A 12,216-nucleotide genomic window follows, 5' to 3' on the forward strand; every position below is an offset into this window, starting at 1 on the left:
TATTGATATCGATGGTCTCTGGTGTGCCATCTGTAAAAAAAAAAAAACAAAAAACCCACATATTTAATAGCATCTGGATCTTTCTGTGGCCCTATTCTTTACAGTATATATATATATATATATATATATATTTTTTTTTTTTTTACACATATTTACCTGAGTGGCTGGTAATACCCAAGCTTTTGTTGGATTGTTTTATTAGTTTATTACATTAGTAGATGAAAGGATAACTTTTTTTCAATTCAGATTGGTTATTGGTTCTTTAGGTATGTGACTATATTTCTCTTTCCCTAGAACATCCACAGAGTAACAAAGCAACCAGATCTTCTGAAAGGAGTCAGATCTGGAGGTGGCTGGTTGAGATGGGAGAGGAGTAACTGGAAAGTGAAAGGGGAACCAGTTTATTTTACCATATCTTATTACTTAAGAAATTTGTATTTATAACTAGGCCCCATTCTGTCTGCTGATACACAGCAAAGCCAAACACTGAGACATCAGGTTTGCAACAAGGAAAGAGTTTATTCAAGAGGAAGCCAAACAAAGACACGAGAGGTCAAGCCTCAAATCTGCCTCCCTAAAGGGGAAGAGAAGAAATTTTTTTGGAAATCATAGAGGTTGAGATTACATACATATTGATGAAAAGGGCAAGGAAACAAAACTTTTTGTGAGGAAAGATGGAACATATGCACTGAGCAAACATATATGTAACATACATCCCATGGTCACTTTGTGGGGAGACTTAATGTCTGAAAAAGGTAAAATCAGCCCCTGAAGTTAGGAAGTATTTTAGGACAAAGGATAAAGAGCTATGGGCATGCTTCAGCAGCTGGTACAAACAGGTGGGGTGTTGGGTTCTTTATCTTGTTTGTTTATAAGCTGGAAGTTTATCAATTGACCTTAAGCCCAGGCTTCTGCAGAGGCAGCTAGTAGATTTGTTAGTGGGGTCTGAAAAGACACAGTAGCTGATTAGGGGGAAATACTTCTCTGAAAAACAAGCTTTAAGTTTTCAGTTAGTTTCAACCTCATTAAATATATGGAGCACGGTTTCATTCCCACTTCTCCAAAACTAAAGCAAAGGGACTTCTGACTGGTATTCAAAAAAGAGAACGTGCATCCATTATATCACATGTGGCTTTGACTTCAGAGTTTTAAGACCATTAGGTGATCCTCATAGAAGAAATTTGCCAAGCTTCCACTTAAAAATTTGGCCTTATAATTTTATGACTATTTTCTTTTTTTGTTTTTTAAGATTTTGTTTATTTATTTGACAGACAGAGATCACAAGTAGGCAGAGAAGTAGGCAGAGAGAGTGGAAGGGAAGCAGGCTCCCTGCTGAGCAGAGAGCCTGATGCGGGGCTCGATCCCAGGATCCTGGGATCATGACCTGAGCCGAAGACAGAGGTTTTAACCCACTGAAACACCCAGGTGCCCCTGCTTGAGATTTTTTAAATGTAAATATTTACTACTATAAAATTCCCTCTTAGTACTGCTTTTGTTGCATCCTATAAGTTTTAGTAAATTGTATTTTCATTTTTATTTGTTTCCAAATATTTCTAAAATTTATTTTGAGTTTCCTCTTTAATCCAATAGTTGTTTAAGGGTGTGTTGTTTAGTTTCTATGTGTTTCTGAATTTTTTCATTTCTTTCTGTTATTGATTTCTAGCATCTTCCACTGTGGTCTGAAAAGGTCCTTGGTATAATCTCAAACTTCTTGAAAGTTTTAGGATTTGTTTTGTAATCTAACATGTGAACTATCCTGAAGAACATTCTGTGTGTGTTTGAGAAGAATATGTATTCTCTAGCTGGGAAGTTCTGTATATGTCTGTATGTCCATTTGGCCTACAGGGTTCAGTTTTTTTCCCTATTTATTTTCTAACTGGATGTTCTATCCAGTAGTTTTATGGAGTATTGAAGTCTCCTACTATATTTATATTCCTGTCATTACTCTCTTCAGATTTGTCATATTTGTTTTATATATTTAGGAGCTCTGATGTTGGGTGTATATGTGATTGTTATGTTTTCTTGTTGAATTGACATTTTTTTAACATTATATACTGACCTTCTTTCTCTCTAGTGACAGTTTTTTAATAATTGACTATTTTGTCTCATATGAATACACCTACATGCTCCCTTTTGGTTACTATATGCATGAAATATATTTTGCATCCATTCGTGTTCAGTCTACATGTCTCTTTACATCTAAAGTGAGTATCTAGTACACAGCATATCACTGGGTCTTGTTTTTTGTTTTGTTTTGCTTTTATCCACTCAGCCATTTGGTGCCTTCTAATTGAGGAGTTTAATCCATTTACACTTATTTTTTTTTCCTGTGTCTTGATTTCTTTATTTTTTTAAATTATGTTATGTTAGTCACCATACCCATAGCTGTGCTAACCCATCTCCAACCCCCTCATTTCTAAAACCCTCAGTTTGTTTCTTGGAGTCGTTAGTCTTGGAAGGTTCGTCTCCCCCTCCTATTTCCTTCCCTTCATTTTTCCCTTTTTCTCCTAATGTTATCCATGCTATTCCTTATGTTCCACAAATAAGTGAAACCATAGGATAATTCATTTTCTCTGCTTGACTTATTTCACTTCTGAAAGGTACATATGGCCCTTCTTTTCACTACATCTGTATCTTTGTATTACCCAGTAATACAATTGAAGTGTCAGAGGGTAGCTCTATTTTTAAATTTTGGAGAAACTTCCACACTGTTTTCCAAAGTGACTGTACCAATTTGCATTCCCACCAACAGTGTAAGAGGGTTCCTCTTTCTCCACATACTCTCCAACATTTGTTGTTTCTTGCCTTAATTTTTGCTATTCTAACTGGCGTAAGGTAGTATCTCAATGTGGTTTTGATTTGAATCTCCCTGATGGCTAATGATGATGAACACTTTTTCACGTGTCTGTTAGCCATATTTATGTCTTCTTTGGAGAAGTTTCTGTTCATGTCTTTTGCCCATTTTTTGACTTGGTTATCTGTTTTTTGGGTGTTGAGTTTGAGAAGTTCTTTATAGATCTTCAATATCAGCCCTTTGTCTGTAGTGTCATTTGCAATTATCTTCTCCCATTCCATGGGTTGTCTCTTTGTTTTGTTGACTATTTCCTTTGCTGTGCAGAAGCTTTTGATCTTGATAAAGTCCCCAAAGTTTACTTTCACTTTTGTTTCCCTTGCCTTTTGATACTTATCTTGAAAGAAATTGCTGTGGCTGATATTGAAGAGGTTACTTCTTATGTTTTCCTCTAGGATTTTGATGGATTCCTGTTCCACTTTGAGGTCTTTCGTCCATTTTGAGTTTATCTTTATGTGTGGTGTAAGAGAATGGTCAAATTTCATTCTTCTGTATATAGCTGTCCAATTTTCCCAGCACCATTTTTTGACAAGACTGTTTTTTTTCCATTGGATAATTTTTCCTGCTTTGTTGAAGATTAGTTGACCATAGAGTTGAGGGTCCACTTCTGGGCCTCTATTTTGTTTCATTGGTCTATGTGTCTGTTTTTGTGCCAGTACCATGCTGTCTTGGTGATCATAGCTTTGTAATATAGCTTGAAATCAAACAACGTGATTGTCCATCTTTTATTTTCTTTTTCAACATTTCCTTAGTGATTTGGGATCTTTTCTGGTTCCACAGAAATTTTAGGATTGTTTGTTCCAGCACATTGAAAAATGCTGGTGGGATTTTGATGAGGACGGTGTTGAAAGTATAGATTGCTCTGGGCAGCATAGATATTTTAACAATGTTTATTCTTCTGATCCATAAGCATGGAATATTTTTGCATCTTTTTGTGTCTCTTTCAATGCTTTCACTAGTGTTCTGTAGTTCCTAGAGTATAGATCCTTTACCTGTTTGGTTAGATTTATTTCAAGTTATCTTAAAGTTCTTGGTGCTATTATAAATAGAATATATATGAATATCCCATACATATATTATTCCATGTATATAAAGGGATTTGATTCTTTTTTTACAGTTACATTGTTAGTGTATTAGAAAGCAACTGATTTCTGTGCATTGATTTTGTATCCTGTCACATCACTGAATTGCTGCATGAATTCTAGTAATTTGGGGGTGAGGTCCTTGGGTTTTCCACATAAAGTATCATGTCATCTGTGAAGGGAGTTTGAATTCTTCTTTGCCAATTTGAATAAATTTTATTTCTTTTTTTGTCTGATTGCTGTTGCTAGGACTTCTAGTACTATGTTGAACAACAGTGGTGAGAGTGGACATCCTTGTCATGTTCTGATCTCAAAGGGAATGCTGTCAGCTTTTCCCCTTTGAGGCTGATATTTGCTGTGAGTTTTTCATAGATAGATTTTATGAAGTTAAGAAGTGTTCCCAGTGTGCCTGGGTGGCTCAGTGGGTTAAGTCTCTGCCTTCAGCTCAGGTCATGATCTCAGGGTCCTGGGATCGAGCCCCACATCAGGCTCTCTGCTCAATGGAGAGCCTATTTCTCCCTCTCTCTGCCTGCCTCTAGGCCTACTTGTGATTTCCCTCTGTCAAATAAATAAATAAAATCTTAAAAAAAAAATGTTCCCTCTATCCCTTATCTTTGAAACATTTTAATCAAGAATGGATGCTGTATTTTGTCAAATGCTTCTTCTGCCTCAATTGAGAGAACCATGTGGTTCTTCTCTCTCCTCTTATTAATGTGTTCTATCACATTGATTGATTTGCGAATGTTGAACCACCCTTGCATCCCAGGAACAAATCCCACTTGGTCATGGTGAATAATCTTTTTAATGTACTGTTGGATCCTATTAGCTAGGATCTCATTGAGAATTCTGGCATTCATATTCATCAGGGATATTGATCCAAAATTCTCCCTTTTGATGGGGTCTTTGCCTTATTTGGGGTTCAAGGTAATTCTGGCCTCATAGAAAGAGTCTGGAAGTTTCCCTTCTATTTCAATTTTTTTGAAATAGCTTCAGGAGAATAAGTATTATTTCTTCTTCAAATGTTTGGTAGAATTCCCCAAGGAATCCATCAGGTCCTGGACTCTTGTATTTTGGCAGGTTTTTGATTACTGCTTCAATCTCATTACTGGTTATTGGTCTATTCAGGTTGTCAGTTTCTTCCTGTTTCAGTCTTGGAGGTTTATAGGTTTCCAGAAATGCATCAATTTCTTCCAGGCTGCTTAATTTATTGGCAGCAATAAATTAATTTTTAGTGATTAATAAAATATTTTTGATAATTTGATAATAATTGATAATAATTTCTAGTAATTGCTTCAATTTCCTTGGTGTTAGTCATGATCTCTCCCCTTTCATTCAGAATTTTATTAATTTGGGTCCTTCCTCTTCTTTTGAATAAGTCTGGCCAATGGTCTATCAATCTTATTAATTCTTTCAAAGAACCAGCTTCTAGTTTCATTGATGTGTTCTACTATATTTCAGGTTTCTAATTCATTAATCTCTGCTCTAATCCTAATTATTTCCCTTCTCACGCATGGGGTAGGCTTAATTTGTTGTTGATTCTCTAGTTCTTTAAAGTATAAAGAGATTTTTGTGTACTGGGGATTTTTCTGTTTTTCAAGTGAGGCTTGGAGGGCTATATACTTCCCCCTTAGGACTGCCTTTGCTGTATCCCATACGTTTTGGAACAATGTGTTTCCATTCTCATTGGTTTCCATAAATAGTTTAATTTCTTCTTTGCATTCTTGGGCAGGATGATATTTAGCTTCCAAGAGTTTGAATTTCTTCCAAACTTTTTCTTATAATTGAGTTCCAGTTTCAAAGCATTGTGGTCTGAGAATATGCAAAGAATAATCTCAGTCTTTTGGTATCAGTTGAGACCTGATTTGTGACCCAGTATGTGGTCTGTTCTGGAGGAAGTTCTATGTGGGCTCGAGAAGAATGAGTATTCTGTTGTTTTAGGGTGGAATGTTATATATATATATATATGGCGAGAGAGAGAGAGAGAGAGGGAGAGTGTGTGTCCATCTGCTCCTGTGTGTCATTCAAAGCTCTTGTTTCTTTGTTGATTTTCTGCTTAGATGATCTGTCTATCGCTGAGAGTGGAGAGTTGAGGTCTCCTACTATTAATGTATTATTATTAATAATTGTCTCTTTATTTTGAGTAACATCTGATTTATGTAGTTGGTTGCTCCCATTTTGGGGTCATAGATATTTATAATTTTTAGATCTTCTTGTTGGATAGACCATTTAAGAATGATACAGTGTCCTTCTGTATCTCTGACTACAGTCTTTAGCTTACAATCTAATTTATCTGATATTAGAATTGCTACCCCAGCTTTCTTTTGAGTTCTGATGGCATGAAAAGTGGTTCTCCATCCCTTCACTGTCAGTCTGGATGTATCTTTAGATTCATAATGAGTCTCTTGTAGACAACATCTGGATGGGTCCTGTATTTTTATCCAATCTACTACCCTATGCCTTTTTATGGGAGCATTTAGGCCATTCACATTGAGAGTGATTATTGGAAGATATGGTTTTATGGTCATCATGTCGCCTGTGAAGTCCTTGTTTCTATAGATTTTCTCTGTATATTTCTGTTCTTTATCACTTTGGGGATCTTTCTCCTTTTATAGAACCCCCCTTAATATTTCTTGCAGGTCCAGCTTAGAGGTCACATATTCTTTCAGTTACTGCTGGTCCTAAAAGCTCTTTTTCTCTCCATCTATTCTGAATGAGAGCCTTGCTGGATAAAGAATTCTTGGCTGCATATTCTCCTCATTTATTACCATAGATATGTCTTGCCAGCCCTTTCTGGCTTGCCAGGTCTTTGTGGACGGGCCTCTTGTTATTCTGATGTTCTTCCATCTGTATGTAAGGAATCTTTTCCCCCAATGCCCTTAAGATGGTTTCCTTGGTTCTAAGATATGTGAGTTATACTGTTACATGCCAAGGCATTGTTCTGTTCTCCTTGATCATGGGAGAGGTCCTTTCTGCTTCTAGGACATGAATGCTTGTTTCATTCCCCAGATTAGGGAAGGTCTCAGCTATGATTTTCTCAAATATATCTTCTAGTCCTCTCTTTCTCTCTCTCTGACCCCTCAGGGATTTCAGTAATTCTAACATTGGAACATTTCATGGTATCATTTATTTTTCTCATTTTTGTGGATTTTAAGTTTTTCATTCAAGGCCTCCTCCTGTTCCTTTTTCTATCAGTTTGTCTTCTATATCACTAATTCATTCTTCTGCCTTGTTTACCCCAGCTGGTAGAGTATCTAGATTGGATCTCAATGATAGCATTTGTAAGTTCTGCCAGATCAGCTCCCATTTCTGCCCTTAGAGAATCTGTGTTGCCATTAATTGTTTTCTCCATTCTAGCTATTGTCTTCATAACAGTTACGCTGAAGTCTATTTCAGACATCTTGCTTATATCCATAACCATTAATTCTGTGGCAGAGGTCACAGTCTCTGAATCTTTCTTGTGTTGTTGCTAAGAGGTGGTTGAGGGAATGTACAGAGCCCAAATTATTGACCACAACCCAATCAAGATACATCTGTTTTACAGGGACCTCAGAGTTGTCAGCCTCTTGTTCTTCCAGCCTCTCTTCTGGGGGAGGGGCCAGCAACACTGTTACTCAGGCAACCCTGTATGGGTAGAGTCGTCTTGCCCCCTGTGGGGGAGTGGGGATGGACTCAGTGAACACCCGTTTTGGGGGACTTTTTTTCTCTGGCAGCTTTCCCTGGTGGTTTTCTGCATTTCTTCCAGGAGTCAGAGCAGAAGTGACCGTATCCAAACCTCTGTCTCAGAATAGGGAGATCACATTCTGCTCTCCATTAAGCTCTCCAGGCCACACCGCCCTTGTTTCTGTCTGTGCTGCTCAACACCAGAGTGTCCTGGGTTGTGTGCTCCGTAGCAGCACTCCCAACCCTCATTTCCAAATCCAGGCACATCTCTGCCCTTTGTGCTTCTAAAATTGCCAGTTGCTCCCAGTTCACATGCACATCCTGGCAGCTCCAGGTTTCAGTCTATGGGGACTGCCTTAAAGTCCTTTCCCTGCTGCTATATGTCTGTGAGTCTGTGCCCAGTCCCCAGAATGGAAGGCTTTTGTACTTTGGTAGCACAGAATCCTGGAGGCTCCCTCCCCCTTCCTTTTATCTTCTGATATCTGCCCACAAAATCATGGTTCCCCACTTCATACCTTGAGACCAACCACCTGAGATATTCTGTTTGTAGAGATCCAGATATATCTTCTCACATCACAGACTGATTTCATGGATGTTCAGAATGGTCTGGTAGATATCCAGCTCAATTCAGGGGACCAGTTGAAATAGGGTCCCCTACTCCTCTGCCACCCTTTTGCTCTCTCCCCTCCATTTACACTTAAAGCAATTATTAATATGTAAGGACTTATAATTGCCATTTTCTTAGTTGTTTTGTCTGTTATGCAGGTTTTTGTTGTTGTTGTTGTTGTTCCTCTCTTGATTTCTTCTTTTGTTATTTGATGGTTTTTAATAGTAATTTTGTTTGATTCCTTTCTCATTTTTCTATACTTTACTGTAGCTTTTTGTGTATGTGATTACCATGATGATATAGCAATTAAAAGAATCATAAAGAACTACATGAATAATTACTTACCAACAAATTAGGTAATTTGGAAAATCAGATAAATTCCTAGTGAAATTCCAAGATCAAATCAAAAAGAAATAGAAAACCTGAACAGAAAATAACAAACAAGGAAATTGAATAAGCAATCAATAATCTTTCCACAAGGAAAAGCACAAGTCCAGATGGCTTCACTTATGAATTCCCTTGAAATACCAACACAAACTAATACTAACTCTTCTTGAACTCTTCCAAAAAACAGAAGAGGAATGCTCCCAAACTCATTTCATAGGGCCAGCATCACCTGATTCCAAAGCCAGACAAAGATAACACAAGAAAAGCATATGCCAATAGCCCTAATACAGAAAATTCTCAAAAAATACTAGCATGTTGAATTCAACTAAACATTAAAATGATCATACACCCTGATCAAGTGGGGTTTACCCCTGGAATACAAGGATGGTTCAATGAACACAAATCAATAAATATGATATACCATGTGAACAGAATGCAAGACCAAAAAAAAAAAAAAAATACATGACCATCTCTATGCACAGGACAGACTTGACAAAATTCACAGAAAAAAACCTGTCAATAAAATAAATACATAAAGAACATACCTCAACACAATAAGGCCATATATGAAAACCCATAGCTAACATCATAATCAAAAGGGCTAAACTGAAAGCTTTTCTGCTAAGATCCAGAACTAGGCAAGATGATCTCTCTCTCACTCCTCACTATTAAACATAGTGCTGGAAATCATAACTAGAGGAATTAGACCAAATAATGAAATGAAAAAATGAAAAGGCATCCTAATTGGGAGAGAAATAAAATTATTTCTGTTTCCTTATGACATGATTTTATATGTTAAAAAAAAAAGACTACACACACAGACACTACACATGCATGTGTGCACACACACGTACATACACACACACACACACACACACACGAACTCTGTTTTAGAACTAATAAATGCATTCAGCAAAGCTGCAGGATGCAAAAATCAATGGCGTTAGTATCTACTAACAACAAACAATTTAAAAGGGAAACCAAGAAAACAATTCCATTCACATTAGCAACCAAAGAAATAAAATACTTAGGAATTAACCAAAGAGATGAAAAACTTGTATGTTAAATATAATGAAACATTGGGATGCCTGGGTGGCTCAGGTGGTTAAGCCTCTGCCTTTGGCATAGGTCATGATTCCAAGGTCCTGAGATAGAGTCCTGCATCAGGCTCCTTGTTCAGTGGGGAGCCTGATTCTCTCTCTGCCACTGCTCCCCTGCTTGTGCTCTCTCCTTCTCTCTGATAAGTAAAGAAATAAAATATTTTTTAAAAATCATGAAACATTGTTGAAGGAAATTCAGAAAGACACAAATAAATGGGAAAATATCCATTTTCTTGAATTAGAAGACTAATTGTTAAAAATATCTGTGCCACCCAAAACAACCTATAAATTCCATGCAATCCTTATCAAATTTCTAGTGTCATTTCTTCACACAAATAAATAGAAAAAAATGAATCCTAAAATTCACATGGAACCACAAAAGACTCCAAATAATCAAGGCATTTGGAATCTAGAAGAACAAAGTTGGGGGCATCGCACTTTCTGACTTCAAACAACAGTTGACCCTTGAATAATATAGGGGTTAGGGTTGCTAATGCTTCTTGCAGTCAAAAATCTATGTATAACTTTTGACAAAAATCAGTCAAAAATCTATCTATAACTTTTGATCCCTCCCAAAACTTAACAATTAATAGCATACTGTTGACTGAAAGCCTTAACAATAACATAGTCAATTAACACATACTTTGCATGTAATATGTATTATATACTATATTTTTGTAATAAAGTAAGCTTTAAAGAGAAAATGTTAAGAAAATCATAAAAAAGAGAAAATACATTTATAGTATTGTATTTAAGAAAAAAAAAAATCTGTGGGGCACCTGGGTGGCCCAGTCCATTAAGTAGGTGTCTTTTGCTCAGGTCTCGATCCCAGGCTTCTTGCTCAGTGAAGCATTTGCTTCTCCCTCTCCCTCTACCTGTCACTCCCCCTTCTTGTGCTCATATTCTCTCCCTGCCAAATAACTAAAATCCTTTAAAAACAGAAAAAAAAAATGTGTTTATATGTGGACCTGTACAATTCAAATCCATGTTGTTCAAAGGATTTGTATTTGCATAGTACAAAACTATAATATCAAAACAGTATGCCAAGTTCTATTATAAAGCTGTAATCATCAAGACAGTATGGGGCTGGCACAAAAACAGACACAGATCAATGGAACAGAATAGAAAACACATAAATGGACCCTTGACTCTGTGGTCAACTAATCTTCAACAAAGCAGGAAAGAATGTCTAATGGAAAAAAGACAGTCTCTTCAACAAATGGTGTTGGAAAATTGAACAATCACATGCAGAAGAATGAAACCTTATATCACACACAAAAATAGACTCAAAATGAATGAAAGACTTAAACGTGAGACAGGAATCCATCAAAATCCTTAAGAACACAGGCAGCAATCTCTTCGACCTTAACTGTAGCAATTTCTTCCTAGAAACATCACCAAAAGCAAGGGAAGCAAGGGGGAAAATGAAGTATTGGGACTTCATCAAGATGAAAAGCTTATACTCAGCAAAGGAAACAGTCAACAAAACCAAAAGACAACCAACAGAATGAGAGAAGATATTTGCAAATGACCCCCCAGAAATAGACCCTCAAATCTATGGTCAACTAATCTTCGACAAAGCAGGAAAGAATGTCCAATGGAAAAAAGACAGCCTTTTCAATAAATGGTGCTGGGAAAATTGGACAGCCACATGCAGAAAAATGAAATTGGACCATTTCCTTACACCACACACAAAAATAGACTCAAAATGGATGAAGGACCTCAATGTACGAAAGGAATCCATCAAAATCCTTGAGGAGAACACGGGCAGCAACCTCTTCGACCTCTGCCGCAGCAATATCTTCCTAGGAACAACGCAAAAGGCAAGGGAAGCAAGGGAAAAAATGAACTATTGGGATTTCATCAAGATCAAAAGCTTTTGCACAGCAAAGGAAACAGTTAACAAAATCAAAAGACAACTGACAGAATGGGAGAAGATATTTGCAAACGACATATCAGATAAAGGACTAGTGTCCAGAATCTATAAAGAACTTAGCAAACTCAACACCCAAAGAACAAATAATCCAATCAAGAAATGGGCAGAAGACATGAACAGACATTTCTGCAAAGAAGACATCCAGATGGCCAACAGACACATGAAAAAGTGCTCCATATCACTCGGCATCAGGGAAATACAAATCAAAACCACAATGAGATATCACCTCACACCAGTCAGAATGGCTAAAATCAACAAGTCAGGAAATGACAGATGCTGGCGAGGATGCGGAGAAAGGGGAACCCTCCTACACTGTTGGTGGGAATGCAAGCTGGTGCAGCCACTCTGGAAAACAGCATGGAGGTTCCTCAAAATGTTGAAAATAGAACTGCCCTATGACCCAGCAATTGCACTATTGGGTATTTACCCTAAAGATACAAATGTAGTGATCCAAAGGGACACATGCACCCGAATGTTTATAGCAGCAATGTCCACAATAGCCAAACTATGGAAAGAACCTAGATGTCCATCAACAGATGAATGGATCAAGAAGATGTGGTATATATACACAATGGAATACTATGCAGCCATCA

The sequence above is a fragment of the Mustela nigripes genome, chromosome 5 (genome assembly GCF_022355385.1).
Source record: "Mustela nigripes isolate SB6536 chromosome 5, MUSNIG.SB6536, whole genome shotgun sequence".
In the NCBI taxonomy this organism is placed as follows: Eukaryota; Metazoa; Chordata; class Mammalia; order Carnivora; family Mustelidae; genus Mustela; species Mustela nigripes.